General features: G+C 38.8%; 1 long non-coding RNA gene across 1 annotated transcript in view; it reads left to right on the top strand.

The window, feature by feature from the left end:
* The first annotated feature begins 2,386 nt into the window (after window positions 1-2,386).
* Window positions 2,387-15,390, top strand: part of LOC109306092 — a 159,652-nt gene continuing 146,648 nt past the window's right edge. Inside the window, exon 1 of the long non-coding RNA XR_002099846.1 lies at window positions 2,387-2,800. This is a non-coding gene — a long non-coding RNA (uncharacterized LOC109306092). The remainder of the gene's footprint in view (window positions 2,801-15,390) is intronic.

The raw sequence follows: 15,390 nt of genomic DNA, 5'->3' as shown, positions 1-15,390 counted from the left end.
GATGAATGTAGAGAAGAAGTTTTGTTTTGTTTCTATTTATGATGTCATTTTTTTTTTCTTGAGCGTTCTCAGTGACAGCACATTGATAAATCCTTTAAGTCTTGAACAGGGACCACAAATATAACCAGGATGGCATCCCCTATAATGTTAAAATAACACAGGACCCAGCTACATGTGCACCCCACTGCACAGTTGGGACTGCGCAGGCGCACAGGTCTTTTTCAACCCTACTGTGCTGTAGGTCATTGTACTGCGCAGTAGTGGTGGCATCACGGATACTGCCTGCCAACACTACATCACCACAGCTTGTCACTATAGTGACACAGTGTCTCATGTAAACAAGTCCACTGAAAATGAGTGGTGATTTGAAAAACTATAGGAATTGCAGTGCAAAATAAGCATCGCCACTGTAGGGAGTAGTATATCAAAACAGACACTCCAGGCAATCTTTGGGGTGATTATCACATCGTTTGTTTTGTATATGGCACAAGACCAAAATGATGACACAGTTTTATCACCAGAAAAGTATAATAGTCTTTTCTATTATCTGCTTTGTATAATGAAACAGAAATTGAATGATAAAGATGTATGCATAGGCCAGTGCCTTAGCTGATTTATTATCGACATGGCTTGCCTGATTATTATTGACATGGCTTTATATCAACAGATGGGGGTTGCAGGGCTTTTATTTCTGTCCAGAAATATGTACCGTTACCATTTAAATGGTTAAGCATTTTACATTTAAAACATACGGGCAGTTTGTTTTCAAAGTCTATGCTGTGCCAGGGCAACCAACAAAACACTGGAATCCCAGGCTTAAAAAAAAAAAGAGTGGGTTTTGCTGCGCAGCTAATAGAGTGTGTGTGGTAGCAGAGGAATGTGTCACAGTAATGCAGAAAGCTGTAATGATGTCAACTTGTTATTTACTTTCCAAATCTGAATGACTGAGCAAGGCGAAAGGAGAATCAATCAACCACAATGTGACCCTACAGGCGGAAAAAACACGGCACTCTCACCAGTAAGAGGTTGGGGGAAGGGAAGCACATGTAACCAGGGCAATGTTGCATCATTTACTTGCATTGGTTTTTGTATTGCTCCCTTCTTTCCTCGATTGAATGTAATATCTCAGTATCAAGCTGTACAAATCCAGGGAAAAATAAGGAAAGAAGGGCATGTTCAAGGCAAAAGAACAACAACATTTTGTCTGGGTGCTGAATTTCAGCTGATATGTAATAAAATCCATTCTGCTGATTCACAATTATGGAGACTGTGTAAGTCCATGTTTTAATGTGCTCTAATAATGGTATAGAAACATTATTTTTAACATCACTCGTGTTGTATAATACAGTATATAAGAATTTATTTTTTGCTTGTGTGCCTCTTTTTTTGACTGGGGAAGCTCCCAGTGATTTTAAAGCCTGAAAAACACCCATTGTCTTGTGATGTGATTCTGTTATGTTTCAAATTACTGGGAATTAGGCTCTTGCTTGCCTGGCTCAATTTATAGAGGAAGGCACATAATTAAAATGGAAATAAGCAGGGAAATAGAAAATGGTTCTGAAGGTTTTGTCCAACTGGGTCCACACATGACTGTTTTGGTGTACAGTGACTCTACATTATTACCATTATGTGTTCTTACCATTGCAGACATGTACATTTAGATCTGTGACAAGCAGACTTTTCAGAGTCATTTTTATAAATAGGTTTTGAGGACGCAGAATAGATTTCCAGCAGCCTGAAACTTGCATGATGATACTGCTACTAATAAAGCCATTTTCATTAGCTTTTGCACCATCACCAGACCTTAAGGGAGATATATTATTTATACCCCTCCATGTACACACAACCTCTGACAAACTATGTACATATGGAGAAAGAGAGAGTTGTGTGTATATCTCTCTCTATATAGATATATACACAGACAGTTGTATATCAATATAAATACATTCTATTGTGAGTCCACAGACTTAATCTTTCATTTTTCAGCTAGATGGAGGGGAAAGGGGTTTCTTTTTGTTTTGTTTTGTTTTAGACCAGAATTCAATATAACATTTCAAATAAGCCTTAGGAGTGGATTGCAATGAGTTCCTTATGGTACTGTATGGGTTGGGGGGGGGAACACATTATTTATTGTTGACAGTGTTTCTGGTGGCTGAAGTTTTTTGGGGTGTGGAAGGCTGATTTTGGAGGAGAGAGAGTTCTTAAAAGAGACGGCCTTTTATATATTTTTTCTTTCATTTTTTTTCTCCCCTTCCCCCCTCTTTTCTTTTTCTTCCCCTAGTTCAGGAAAATGTGGTTGGGTTGTTTTTTTTTTTTTCCCCTAGGAGGTCACTGACTGTCTCAGTGAGGATCTGTGTGTGTGTGTGTGTGTGTGTGTGTGTGTGTGTGTGTCTCAACAGTGCTGCTGCTTCTGTCTGTGCAAGCCTGGCACTCTCACATTCAACACCAAACACACTAACTCTGCTAATGAAGTAGTGAGCAACAGCAGCAGCAGCTCCTGACCGCCATTCCGCACCAAAAAACTTTCCATTTTCCTCTTCCCACTCTCTGGGACTTCCTTTTGATTTTTTTTTTTTTTTTTTTTTATTGCTGTGTGTGGAGGAGGAGGAGGAGGAGTGTGTGTGGTGGTGGTGGTGGGGATTTACAGTCTCCCTTAACGCTTGCTGGGACCTAGGGAAAGAAGAGTTACACCATGTACAGCAAGTGAAAGAAAGTCTCTGTGTGTGTTTTTGCAGAAGTTGAGGGTTTTCTCTGCTGCTTCCAGGAGTGAAAGCTGTGCCTTTAATACTCATTGAGAGAGGTGAGTTTGGAGGGCTGATTATTCATCATTTGGACCTTTTTGTGTGCCTCTGTGTGACAATGTAATTTAGTGATCATTTACCTTTTGCCATAGGGGCTTTTGGGGGGGGGGTTCCTAGTGCATGCAGCCAACTTCCTCCTGTTTCTTTTATTATTATGAAAACCACTGTTGTTTCTTCTGCATCTGATTCTGGTGGATTGATGGCAGTGTTTCTTTTAGGATTTCCTACATTGGGGGGGGAGGGTATGTGGATGTGACTTGCAAGTGTGACTTGATTTTGTGTGTGTTGTGTGTTTAACCTAAAGTCACTGTTTAAAGACTCCAAAGTGTTGCCTTTTTGTGTAAGGTTTATTATGCCAGAGTTTTGAACCCCTGGTTGGTTATTAGAGGCAGAAATTGTGTTAGTTTCAGACTTATTTCTGTGAAGGAGGGGAAGATTTGTCGGGGGGGGGGGTTCTTGTTTTTGTTTAGTTGGCCTATGTTTGATCTGTGCAGGGGGTGTTTGAGAAGTTTGAGCAGGAGTTTCTGAAATGACTGTCTTGGCTTTAAGGTGCTCTTATTTTTTTAATTATTACTATTAAAATGCTGGTGGGGGGAAATGTAAGGTATATACACTGTAGAGAGTGTGGAGTTTGCACACCCCAGTGTGGGGGAGGGGAATCCCATTCATCTCCAGTCTTTGAATCAGCAGGCACACAGGAGTTGATCACTCACTCCACTCCAGTAAATCGAAGTTGAGCTCCAAGTAGGTAAACAAGTTAATTGCCCCCGGACCCCCCCTCATGATTTACAAGGCTGTCATCTAGCTTAAAAGCATGCCTTTAAGAAACTTCATGGAACAATGCTGGTGTTGTGGGAAAAAATATTCAGTGTGACTGATATTAAATGCAGAACACTGCAGTGTTTACACTAAAAGAAAATTGCAAACCTGTTGCATGTGTTTTTGAGGCAAAAAATATTAAGGGTTTTGTCATTTGGCAATGCCACTTGAAGACAACAAGATGTTACTACCAAACTAATATGCCTACTGTTGATACTTAACACTACCAGAGACCAGCACTTTCCTCTCAACTATTGTAATCTTCTTGATTCTGTTCCCTGTTTTGTGGTGCTATTTTAATCCCAGCAGTTGGCCTAATATTTTGGTTTAATAGGGTGTGAGGTCAAGTATTGTTCCAATATCATGTTATGCTAATGACCCTTGGCCTATTTAATTACATGTTGAATTCTTAAGTAGGCACATTGCACAACACAAAAACCACACCCTAAAAGTTTGACTTGTAGTAGATATTTATTTCTCCAACTCAGCATTAATATTTCATTCATATTGTATTAAAAGATCTGTTGCCATCCTGCAGAATGGTTTGGTATTATTGGTATGGTCATTTTGTTTCCTGACATGCAACTTACTTTTAAAGCTGGAGGCACAGAGGGAAGTAATCTATTTATAGGGCCACTTGCAATACTCAAAGAACACAAAAAAGGAAAAAAATATTAGTGTAATATACTAGAAGTTTAACCTTTTCATTCCTCCAAAAATATCATTCTTATGACAGATTGTGAACATAATGAAAATTGTGCTTAATATCAAAATTTTTATATTGCTATTTTAATCTAATAGTATTAAAAATAAAGTTATTTTTGGTGTTCCTATGGGAAAACTGAAGATGGGTAACAAATGCAGGTCTTTCCCTGTGCCAGCTGTAATATCACATCTTTCTTCTTTGACCTATTTATTAGTGAGCCTTTAACTGAGACTGCTCACACAGCATATACAAGACTTAACGCGGTAAAACTTGCTTACCACATGACTGCCCATGGTAGATTTAGGCCTCGAGCTATGTGGGCAACATGTTCTCAAATCTGAAGGCATTTCATATTTTCAAAATAAATAATAGTTTGTTTTTATGTTATGAAACATCATTGAAGCCAGAATAGGATTTCAGATTTCTTTGAACAGTGACAGTTAATTGCAACATCATAAATGCTATCATTTTCAAACAGGAAACCTTTCCCATGGTAGGTCTGGTACATGAGCTGGAGTGGAAAAGAAGGGGGAGGAGGGAGGGAAATAGAGAATCTATCACATCAAAAATGCATTAAAGCTTTCTTAGGCTACATTCAATAATGGTAAAAGAGGCAGGGATTTAAACAGAGCTACTGTATGCATCTCGCTTTAAATCCTTCACAGGGCTAAAGAACAACCAGTCCTTTTATAAGATTAAAATTCTGTTTGGGAACTAAAGAGGATACATAATTATGCATGCATGTAAACATTGGCAGCTACACAACTGTCCAAGTGCCCTTAGGACAAAAATTCTCTGAAAATTGTCTTCTGAATTCACCCCGACCTCCTCCTGCCTAAATAAGTTAACTTTCATAGCCTACATTTGTCTTAATATTGGGACTACTTATTATTGGAAAGACTGTATGTCCCCTTAAGACTTTCTTAAGTTTACGCTTTTTATATTCTTTAATATAGTGCATGGAAGAGCAGAGGAACTTGCTTGACTATGTGCCTTTCAAAATTCTGAGTCTTCTGCCCCACCAGTTTTTCAGGTTTTGCATTTATGTAAAAATGGGATTTCCCCATCTCCATGGTTACAGGGCCTATCCTTTTGAGCTTTATAATATACTTTGCCTCCTGGAAGACCTTCTGGAATTGTTGTCACTCTGTAGACAGCAATAATTTATTGAGGACTCACACCCTTGTGACTGAAAAGGACCAGATGAGACATCCTTTAGGGACCATTAAGGCATGGAATCAATGTTCTCCAGAGACCAGTACTGGGAAATACTGGGTATGAACTACTATTTGTGTTCTATCCATCTTGGGAATCAAGGCATTAGGCTGTGGAAAATGACCCAGGGCTTCTGCGTGGCTATACAGATAGTCAGTGCTTAGGTCATGGGATGGGGTCTGTCTACTTTTAGTATTTCCTGTTGTTTCTTGCTATTTTTAAATGTAGGGGTCAAATGTAAATTATTTTGCATGGATTCTGTTTGTATCACAGTGTTGTCTTGAGCCCCCAACTCAGCTCAGGGCTCTGTTATGCTTGGTCCTGTACACCCATGTACTAGGAATAGGTACTGACTACCCTAAAGAGGTCTGTTTGGACATAGACAAGTTAGAGCGTGGGTGGGAAGGGAAGTAGCTTGTCTAAGTCTCATAGGTCAGTGGTAGAGTCAGGTCTGGAACCCAACCTTCTGACTCATCATGATGCAGTCTGCTACGTGGATTGTGTCTCCATCTCTTATGGGTCTTTTGTTAAAACCACCTGATAGTGTTGTAATTGTTTGAATTCATGCAGTATGGGGAGGGTGTACTTTTCCTGGATATTTGCTGTACATCTTGCCTACCATTTATTTACATTGTTGTTGTTTTACTTTGTTTCCTTTTTTAACTTCTGTGCTGGGTATAGTCTAGCCAGCCTTACAAAATAACAAAGACTTTCTACTCCTCATGAGCAGGCCCATTTAGAAAAAAAAAATTTAAAAAGCCATCACGCGGCAAGATGGAAGTAATTTTGTAAACTGTTTTTCAGCTGCTAAATTCAGCTCTATTCCTTCTTTCCCTCTATCCTCTTGACTATTTTTAGTTGGAAGGAAATAGCTGACCTCTTTATAGCAAGAACCCAGACCCCTTGGGTGCCATTTATAGGTTTCTACCAAATGGCCTACTTGGACAAGTTGGTTGAAATTAAACAAAAACAGTGGAATGGCAGTTCTACCTAAAAAGAACAGCCTCTTTTGCAAATACAAAATAGATAATTCTAACTTAAATATCATGAGGTAAAAATGTGGCTTTAGGGCGTTTAACTTGTCTTTGGTAGGCAAGTCAAGAAGGACAATTGTGACAGTCTGGAAATTAATTTGATAGAATTTCATTTAATAGTGACTATATAGAGAATTAACAATGTAAGCCTATTTTGTTGCAGTGTTCCTGTGTCGAAGTAAAGATGCTCATTTTCATAGAGAAGGTTTATACTTTCTCAGATTACAGAGACTGTATCCTGTATACAGCTTCGGACAATGTAGCTATTAAAACATGGTAGTTGCACAGAAACATAAAAATGGCTTTTGCAAGCTGTTTTGGCTGTCATGAATTCAGACCTAAATTTATCTGCATAATATCCCAGATATAATTCCTCCCTCATATATTACTTTTCATTCATGTGTCTGCTTTGTCCTTGGTTTCAGTGATGTCAAGGCCTTGATAAATATTGCCTTACATCAGCATTTGGTGATTCCTGCATTTGCTGTTTGAAGATAAAAGATATAGTATGGTTGTTGGCACCTTCTCTCCAAGTCCCTTTGTCTGTAATTATGCTGCTAACATGACACTGAGTGAGGGAGAGATTTAGAATTAGGAAAATTTAATCATGTGAGGGTCTATCTTTATTATTTAGTTGCAATTTGCAATACAGACCATCAATGTATGCCTGCTTGTCCTAGACTTAGTATATTTAGAATTCTATAATGCTGGTTGGATATTCTACAAGTTTAGATAACATATTTGAGATAAAACTGCATTACGCCCTAACATATATGAATATAGCAGGGCCCTAGGATGGGGGAGGGGTAACCATTTTGAATGCTTTAGCAAAGTATATGGTGTAAGTATATTTTTGTTTGGGTGTTGAAGCTAGCATATTTATCAGAAGGCACAAGTGCAATAGATAGATGGTTAAGACAATTTATTGTGTTGCTTAGTTACTCGATAAGAATGATAGCCTGTGTCTGAATACATCAATAGAAATAATTGTGTGTAGTAGTTAGATTCATACTGGTCAGAATCCTTTTGTTTTATAAGGTGATGAGGTTTACTTTGCTACTAAGTGGTTATCTTTGTCATTTTTCCTTGGAGGATAGATGAGCCTTTTTTAAAGCAGCATTCTTTACTAATACCTGGGTAATAGCTGGTTTGTATATTTACCATGCTACTAACTTTCATTTGATGACATTTCTGACTTAATTTGATTTTCTGTCTCCAACTTAAGTTGTTACTTGCCTTTTATCTTGTCTTGTCCTATGGAGATTAAATGCGTTTTGTAACAACATTTTATATACAGAAAGTTCTTGTAATGGAAGATCTGGTAACAGATTGGATCTTCCCCAGTGAAACAAAACTGCCTATGCTGGCAAATATATTATTTATATGCTAAAGCAGCCAAGCTGTTTTCTGGCTTTTAGATTAAATTTGAAAAATAATAAATAGTCTTATTAATAGTGTTACTAAATAGTAATATTATCTTTAATAAGCAAATAGGAAGAAGGCTTGCTTTCAGTGACTAGATTAACTTTATTGAACTGTAGAATAATATATTTGTTATTTTTTGGAACTCTGCAAACTCCAGTGGACATTTAACTTTGGCTTCTGCTGTATTTTGCAATGCAGCATTATCAGCTATTCATTAATCCTATACCACTGAACAGACTCTCTGCAGAGTACTCCCTGAAGCTCAGCGGTAAAGCCAACCATCTACAATTTAACACTTCTGAACTGAATAATCATATAGAATAATAGCACTGATGAAAGGACGCTATTGTGTTGTTATGATTAGCACATGTGCAATTCTTATTACATAAGGTTTATTATACTTGAAAATGTGCACTGATGAGTTTATGCTGATTTTAACACATTCCAGTAGCCTACAGCAGAATGATTCAAAACGTCCTGCCAAAAGAAATAACCTTCATGGTGTACAATGAAAGGTATATGCAGGTTTTTTGTAGGATTAAGTAAAAACATAGAATTAGGGGAAGTTAGTATGATTTAAAGATTTACAATTTTTAAAAATCTGATTGTTATGACCATATGACAGCCTTAGCATATCTCAGCAGCTACAAGTTGCTTGATTGGTTTACAGTACCACACACACAGAAACCTGTCTTAATTAACACTCTTGACTGTAGTCTCAGTAGAGAGATCAATGCTGAATTATCCTCTTACCCAGTACTTCTTCACAGCCAGGCCAGGTATAGAGATTACACTTCTACTAGCATAAGTGTTCGGAAAACAGTCTGTACCCATAACAGAACAGAAGTTGGGCATGCAAAACCAGCCTATATTCATAGCAGAACATATGTTCCGCACACACAGGCTGGTTTAAAAATGGCAGAACCTGGCCTAAGATTCCCCCCCGCCCCCCGTACCACTAACGAGCAAGTGTGTGTTCTGTTTTCTACCAATCTAAACTACGCCGCTTAAAGAAGACCACATTAACTTAGCTCACTTCTGCCTCGGGTTTTCTGTACGTCTGTACCTAGTTCTACAGTTGAAGTTCACTGACAAGATAGGCTGGAGAAGCCTTGTAAAGAAAAGGTCTGATATTTATTACCACAAATATCTTTCTGGTGCCTTTGACAACTACAAAATTCTCTTACTTCTTCCTGTCCCCATCCTTATGTGCACATGAGTAAAAAAAAACCAGTTTGGTCTTGAACTTTTTTGCTTATTGAGTCCTACCAAATGCTTTCTAATGTTCAGAATGTGTTGTCTTTTACTTATAAACTTTATTTATATGCTATTTTATTTGACTTCTGTATAGAGAAGGATTACAGTTTTAATCTCTCTCTTTTCTTTGATTTTTGATGAAGCAGTATCGCATAAAAGGAGGGCTAATCATGTCCTAAAAATTATTTCACAGCAAAATTAATTTCTTATCCTTATCCTGATCTAAAAACTAAACAAATGGTTGAAGGATGTAGGCTTCCAATAATACATTTATTGTAGGGGAATATAATACCAGAACTTTGTGGGGATAGGGGTTTTGTTGTTTGCATTAAGCCAAATTGAATATATTTTTAAAATGTTGTCTTGTCCCTTTTGTTACTGAAATGGTTCCTTGGGTCTTCTGTACTATTACTCCTTTGGGTTTGAGTATTAAATAGGAGTCCCTTGTACATTACAGACCAGATAATAGGCTGTCTCTCAGTACAAATACACTTATTTAATGAACAGACCTATTTATTTCAATGGGTCTATCTACATGGAATCAGAATCTGGACCTACAAGTTGATCCAATCTCAGTCTGACCGTAAATATGACAGTGTGTAGGCAGAACAGAAGATATCTTCATTGCAACCTTTAAGGGACCAAAACATTTGAAACGTGGCATTAATGTACTTAATATGTATAGTTTACAAACACCACCAGTGTAATATAATGATTGATGTAAATACTGATATGTCAGCTGGATCCTGTTTCTTTAGGAGCACAATGTTGTCTCTCTGTTGTATTTTCTAGCGCTGCCAGCTACAGACTAGATGAAACATAGCACTCTTAATGCAGGCCACAGTGGGTGGTGTAGGAGGAAGAGGAAAAAGAGCAGGAGGTTACCTCACAAACTAAGCTTCACTGGTTAAAACTTGCTTACTGTCAAGTAGCCAACAAAAACTGTTTCTGGAATTTTTGAACTATGCTGTCTTTCTTTTTTGGATCAGATGATGTGTGTTTCTGCTGTTCTAATTCCTGTGCAGTTCTTTAGTGTTACAATACTTGAATATGGGTATTTTGTACATTAATGTACATTAATGCTATTTTATGGTTAGGGGAAACGGTTTGGGCTCTCTAAACTTTTGTGTGTATGCATATTAATGTTTGTGTTCACCATTGCATTAAACATTTCACCAAAACTTAGCTCAAAGTACATTTTATTCAGCTGGATGTATTAGTTATGTCTCCATTTATTCTCTGACAGCCTGTAGGATGGATTGACTGAAAATCATGCAAAAGAAAGAGAAGGGTGCTTTGTATACTGTAAATATGATGTTCAATTGCACTTAAATGAGCAGTCCTAAATGAGATGCATGCATTAATCTTGTGAAAGGTAGCTTTTTCATATAAGTTGTGCTGTACCGATGGGTTGTGCACAGACTTGTATCTTAAAATGGAGGAAATACTAAATCACAGTGAGTCAGTAACTATAATTGCCTCCTGTGTTCTTCTAAAACTTACTGTGTTTTATGCATACCCTTTTAAAATGTTTTGTAATTACAGTGAAGCAGTTGTGTATGATTTATGGAAAACAGATTGCCAAATTTGCTAATATCTTCAAACTGTTATAGGATTATGTTTGGAGACGTCTTATTCCTTCATTCCTTTAAGTCAGGGCTATTTAACTGCTAAGTGGTTGGGGGCCACATGCTGCACTGGCCTCTCAAATGGAGTCATATGGCACATGCCACTTCCTCTGTTGCGTCACGTGGCTGATGCTCCCTCCCCACTACACTGTACCCCAATGTCCCACTCCCCCATTCAACCCCTGCATTCATCCCCCCCCCGCCAAATACACTGCATGCTCAGATACCTTGCTTCTTCTAAGCCAGCATTTTTCAACCCATGGGTCACGGCGTGAAAGTGGGTCACAAGAATATATGAAAAGGTTATGAACAACCTTTAGAAATGGATGAACAAACTTTAAAAATGGATTCTCCTTTTAAAGGAGAAAAACGTGGGAAACTGTAGCTTTTCCCTTGCAGACTGGCAGAGTTCCAGCCTGCCAGGAGCTGCCTGTAGCCTCCCATACCCCCCCACACCCATCCCATGACCCATACGCTTGGGTCTGATGCCTGGGGCCAGGGGGCAGCGGGTTGGGAGTGAGGGGCACTGGGTTGAGACTGGCTATCTATGTTTACAAATGGGTCCTGGTACAAAAAAGGTTGAGAACCACTATTCTAAGCCAGGGGTTCTCAACCCCCAGGCTGCGGCCCAGTGCCGGGCCATGAAGGGTCGGCTGCCGGTTTGCAGGAGGCTGCCAGACCGGAAATAACCATGGACCCGCAAACCGCAGACTGGAAGCGATGGGCATCCTGTGAGCCGGCAGCCAACTCACTGGCTTTTTTAATACGCAGACTACCCTTTTATACTGAGTGAAAAAAAGGGTTGGCTGCTGGCCTGCAGTATGCTGCTCACTTCCGGTCCGCAGTTTGCCATCGCTGACCTAAAAAGGTTGGGAACCCTTGCTCTAAGCAACCCTCCTGCATTGCGCTTTGCAGGCACCTTAGGCCACAGGCTCCCCTAGCACTGCAGCTGTGCCACACTACACTGCAGGGGAGAGGGAGCCTGCAGCCTTGCCTCCCTGCCCTCAACCTTCCCCCTACTTCTGCAGCTAGAGCAATGGGGAGGAGTACTGATGGAGTGGGGACAACAATTTAACCCCTTGTGGGCTACATGTGGCCCACAAACCACCAGTTAGACACCCTCTTCCAAGTACATTTATGTAAATATTTGTAAAAGAAAAAGGCCGTTCTTTGTAATTTTACAAGACAGTTAGTAGGGCACTCAGTTTCTCAACTTGATAATGAGATTGGAATTTGAATGATTTATTTTACCACCTGCCCTGGCCTATAGAAGAGCTCAGGATAATTAATGTGTATTAATATCTGAAAAGCATTTTGAAGATAAAAACATAATGTGCTAATTGTGTGTACTGTGACTGTATTAAATATATTAAGAGCAAATTTTACAAGCAAATACAAAATCGTGTTCTTGCCCTTTTCCAGCCATAAACAATTTTACCAAATTATGAAAAGTAAATAAAAATTCAACCATTTTCTGGGAGCACTTTCTGCTTTATTTTGTCGAATTCTTGTTATTCTGTCACAATTAGATCTTAACATTCTTTTCTTGGCTCACAAACACCATTCCCTCTGCTCTAGATTGTAGTTTAGCTGCTATTGGCAGTTCATTGTAAAGCCACTGAAGAAAGAGGAGGAAAGTCTATTTATCAAGCTTCTTCTCTACACCACTGCCTTTTTTGCCTGCCGATGCTATCAAGGCTAGAACCTATTTGCCGCTTGATTCTATAAACCTGTATTTATGCATCTTTGGCCTCTTCCCCCAACAGTTTCATGAAGAGAGTCTTCAGGGCCAGGGGTGGTGTGTACAACATATACTCCATTATCTTTTTTGCAGATCGTTCTTATTTTAATGCAAGTAATTCACTTTTTATACAGTAGACAAGCAAGAAAGCAAGATCTCTCCCCATCTCTGTGAAGTCTGTATTTGCTATGAGTAACCTTCTCGAAATAAGTAGTAAAAATATATCAACCTGGGGATAAAATGTTTTAAAAATTACAACTTAAATATAAGAGTAATAGAATGGAAATCTAACTATACAGATATTTAATTGGGGAAATGCATAGCTCAGATCAGACAAGCAACTTTATAATACCTTTGCAACTTATTCATAACCATCGATACTAATGGGTCTGAGGCCCAAGATACTCGGAATACATCTCGTGAACATCGTCAGGATACTAACTTTATTATTCTCCTGCATTTTACAGGCTATATAAACCCTTCTGCCAACTAGTGCCAAGAAGTAGCCATACTCTTTTAATTCAGCATTTGGTGCTACCCATATGTTAGTTCTGTGAATCTTATATTCACTGTCGCAGGTATACGCCAACCATCTAGTAGTAGATGCATCCTGTATGCTTAAGTCCATTTGAAGTCCCAAACTACTTTTTATTTTGTTTCATTTGACTATAAACATGAGAAGCCAAGTCCTCACTATCTACAGCACAAGTCTACCTTGTTTACCTACCTCACATAATCGGAATACTGCATTTATTTGCATACCACTTTCCCTCCTGGAAATCAGACTTCCAAAATGGGAGTGTAAGACTTAAGCAAGGAAACCGTTTGTTTATTGTGCCAGTTCACAGTGGCTGTAAAAAAAAAAAAAAAATTAAACTTCTACCTGTGCACCCACAGCAAGAGAGGGACTGACACTAATGAATGGAGTCTTTCCCTTCTACATGTGGCTAGAAGCATCTAGGTATGGTGAGCACATGTTGTGGTAAAAAAGACTGAAAAAAGTCTTTCTCCTTCTTTCCCAAAATACAATGTGTGTCTACTTTAGGGGTGTATGGTATATGAGTAAATATAATAAAGCCATCTTGATACAAACTGGGGCTTGATCCCACAATTGACTCAGCATGGACAGAGCTCCACTGAAATCAGGGAAGCTCATGGGCATATTGTAATTTGAATCTCTGAGGCCATTTCCAGTATCTTAAGTTTGAAGCGTGCTACATTCTCACCAGAGAGGACCCTGTTCTCTAATTTAAATGCTTAACACACCACATCCAGGAGTAACAAGAATGCCTGCATGTCCGGGGATTATTTCAGAGTGCTTATTTAATTTAATTTAATTCCAGTTGTGCTTACTATGTTTCCTGGGATAGTTATTCAGCACAATATTACTGTTTGGTAAAGATGCACAGTGATACAGAATGAGAGATAAGATTGTCTGTCTAGTCTTAACAATGAATTCTCTGACTTTCAAACATTGGTAGGATGAACATTCTAGTTGTGATAAATTATTATACAATTATTTATGACTTGAATTGTATCTTAGTGATTTTTTTTTGTCCATGAATATGTGTATTTCTTCTTGTATTTTTTTAGTATCACAGCTGTACAGTGGGTCTTTTTAATCTATTTAACATACTTATCTGTGTAAAAATACATGGCCCAAAAAATTCACACCACCTCTGCATTGCCCCTGCATTTAATTCTTTCCATTTCTGCTCAAGTGTCTTGTGTACACTTTGGTTGAAATTATTGACAATTTCAGCTTTTGGCAAATATTCCACTAGCCAAAAAATTTTAGCTGTATCTTTTTAGAACAAGAACTCCACTCCCAGGGCTCCCTAGATGCCTTTGTTGGGGTATTCATGAAAGTGGCAAAGTAAAGAAAGTAGAAGTAATATCTGCCTAAAGCCTTAATAGGCAGATTAATTATTAATTATTTCATTTCAGTTAGATCTCTTTTTTTTCACTTGTTAACAGTTGTGAGTAAACAGTGTTACAGTACCCTAACCACTTTAAGCCAGAATAGCCCGAGTAAGGCATCCTCTACTCATTCTGTTACACCTAGGCCAACACTGCAGGCTATTGAATCAGAAGAGGACCAAGCAATGGGTGCCCTGCTCCGTTATCTTAAGTGGTTAGAGTAGTCCACTGGATGAGGGAGCCCTGGATTCTCATCTGTTGTCTCAGGTTTATTTCTGCTTGTATCCAAAGGCTATCTACTAAAAAATGCATAAATGCATAACTGTCCAGAGAGTACAAACCAAATACCAGTCCTACCCCAACAGGCTCTAATCACTGGGCTACAGTATCAGGTTTGCTTTTGCTTGCTGTCCTGGCATCTTGAGTCTTGCATTCCTGGCTATGAAGTGGCCTACCTTTAATAGTATGGATAGAGGATGACCCCAGGCAGTCCAATATTTAGGGCATACACTTGTGGAGGGTAAAAGGTTTTGGTTTAAATCCAAGAAGCCAAGTTTCCCACTTCATATCTGAATGATTTAACTCCTAAACTGTTATACAAAAGAGGGACTCCTTCTCTACTGATGCTTCTGGGTTAAACTGACTTGGCTGCTCTGAGAATGCTTCTATATACTGCAGAAGCCTAAGAGTCTAGGGATTTTTACGATCCATCTAGGAAAAAAGGAATGAGATAAGGCAGGGCTGTCCAACTTCTGGGCAGTGGAGTACTACATCCTGCATGGACCACATCATCTGGGGGCACATGCCCCACAGGCTGCAAAAGTGTGAGTTATGGGCCCCATAG

The sequence above is a fragment of the Crocodylus porosus genome, unplaced genomic scaffold (genome assembly GCF_001723895.1).
Source record: "Crocodylus porosus isolate Cpor-Errol unplaced genomic scaffold, CroPor_comp1, whole genome shotgun sequence".
In the NCBI taxonomy this organism is placed as follows: domain Eukaryota; kingdom Metazoa; phylum Chordata; order Crocodylia; family Crocodylidae; genus Crocodylus; species Crocodylus porosus.
This window is presented reverse-complemented; position numbering and strand designations above follow the sequence as displayed.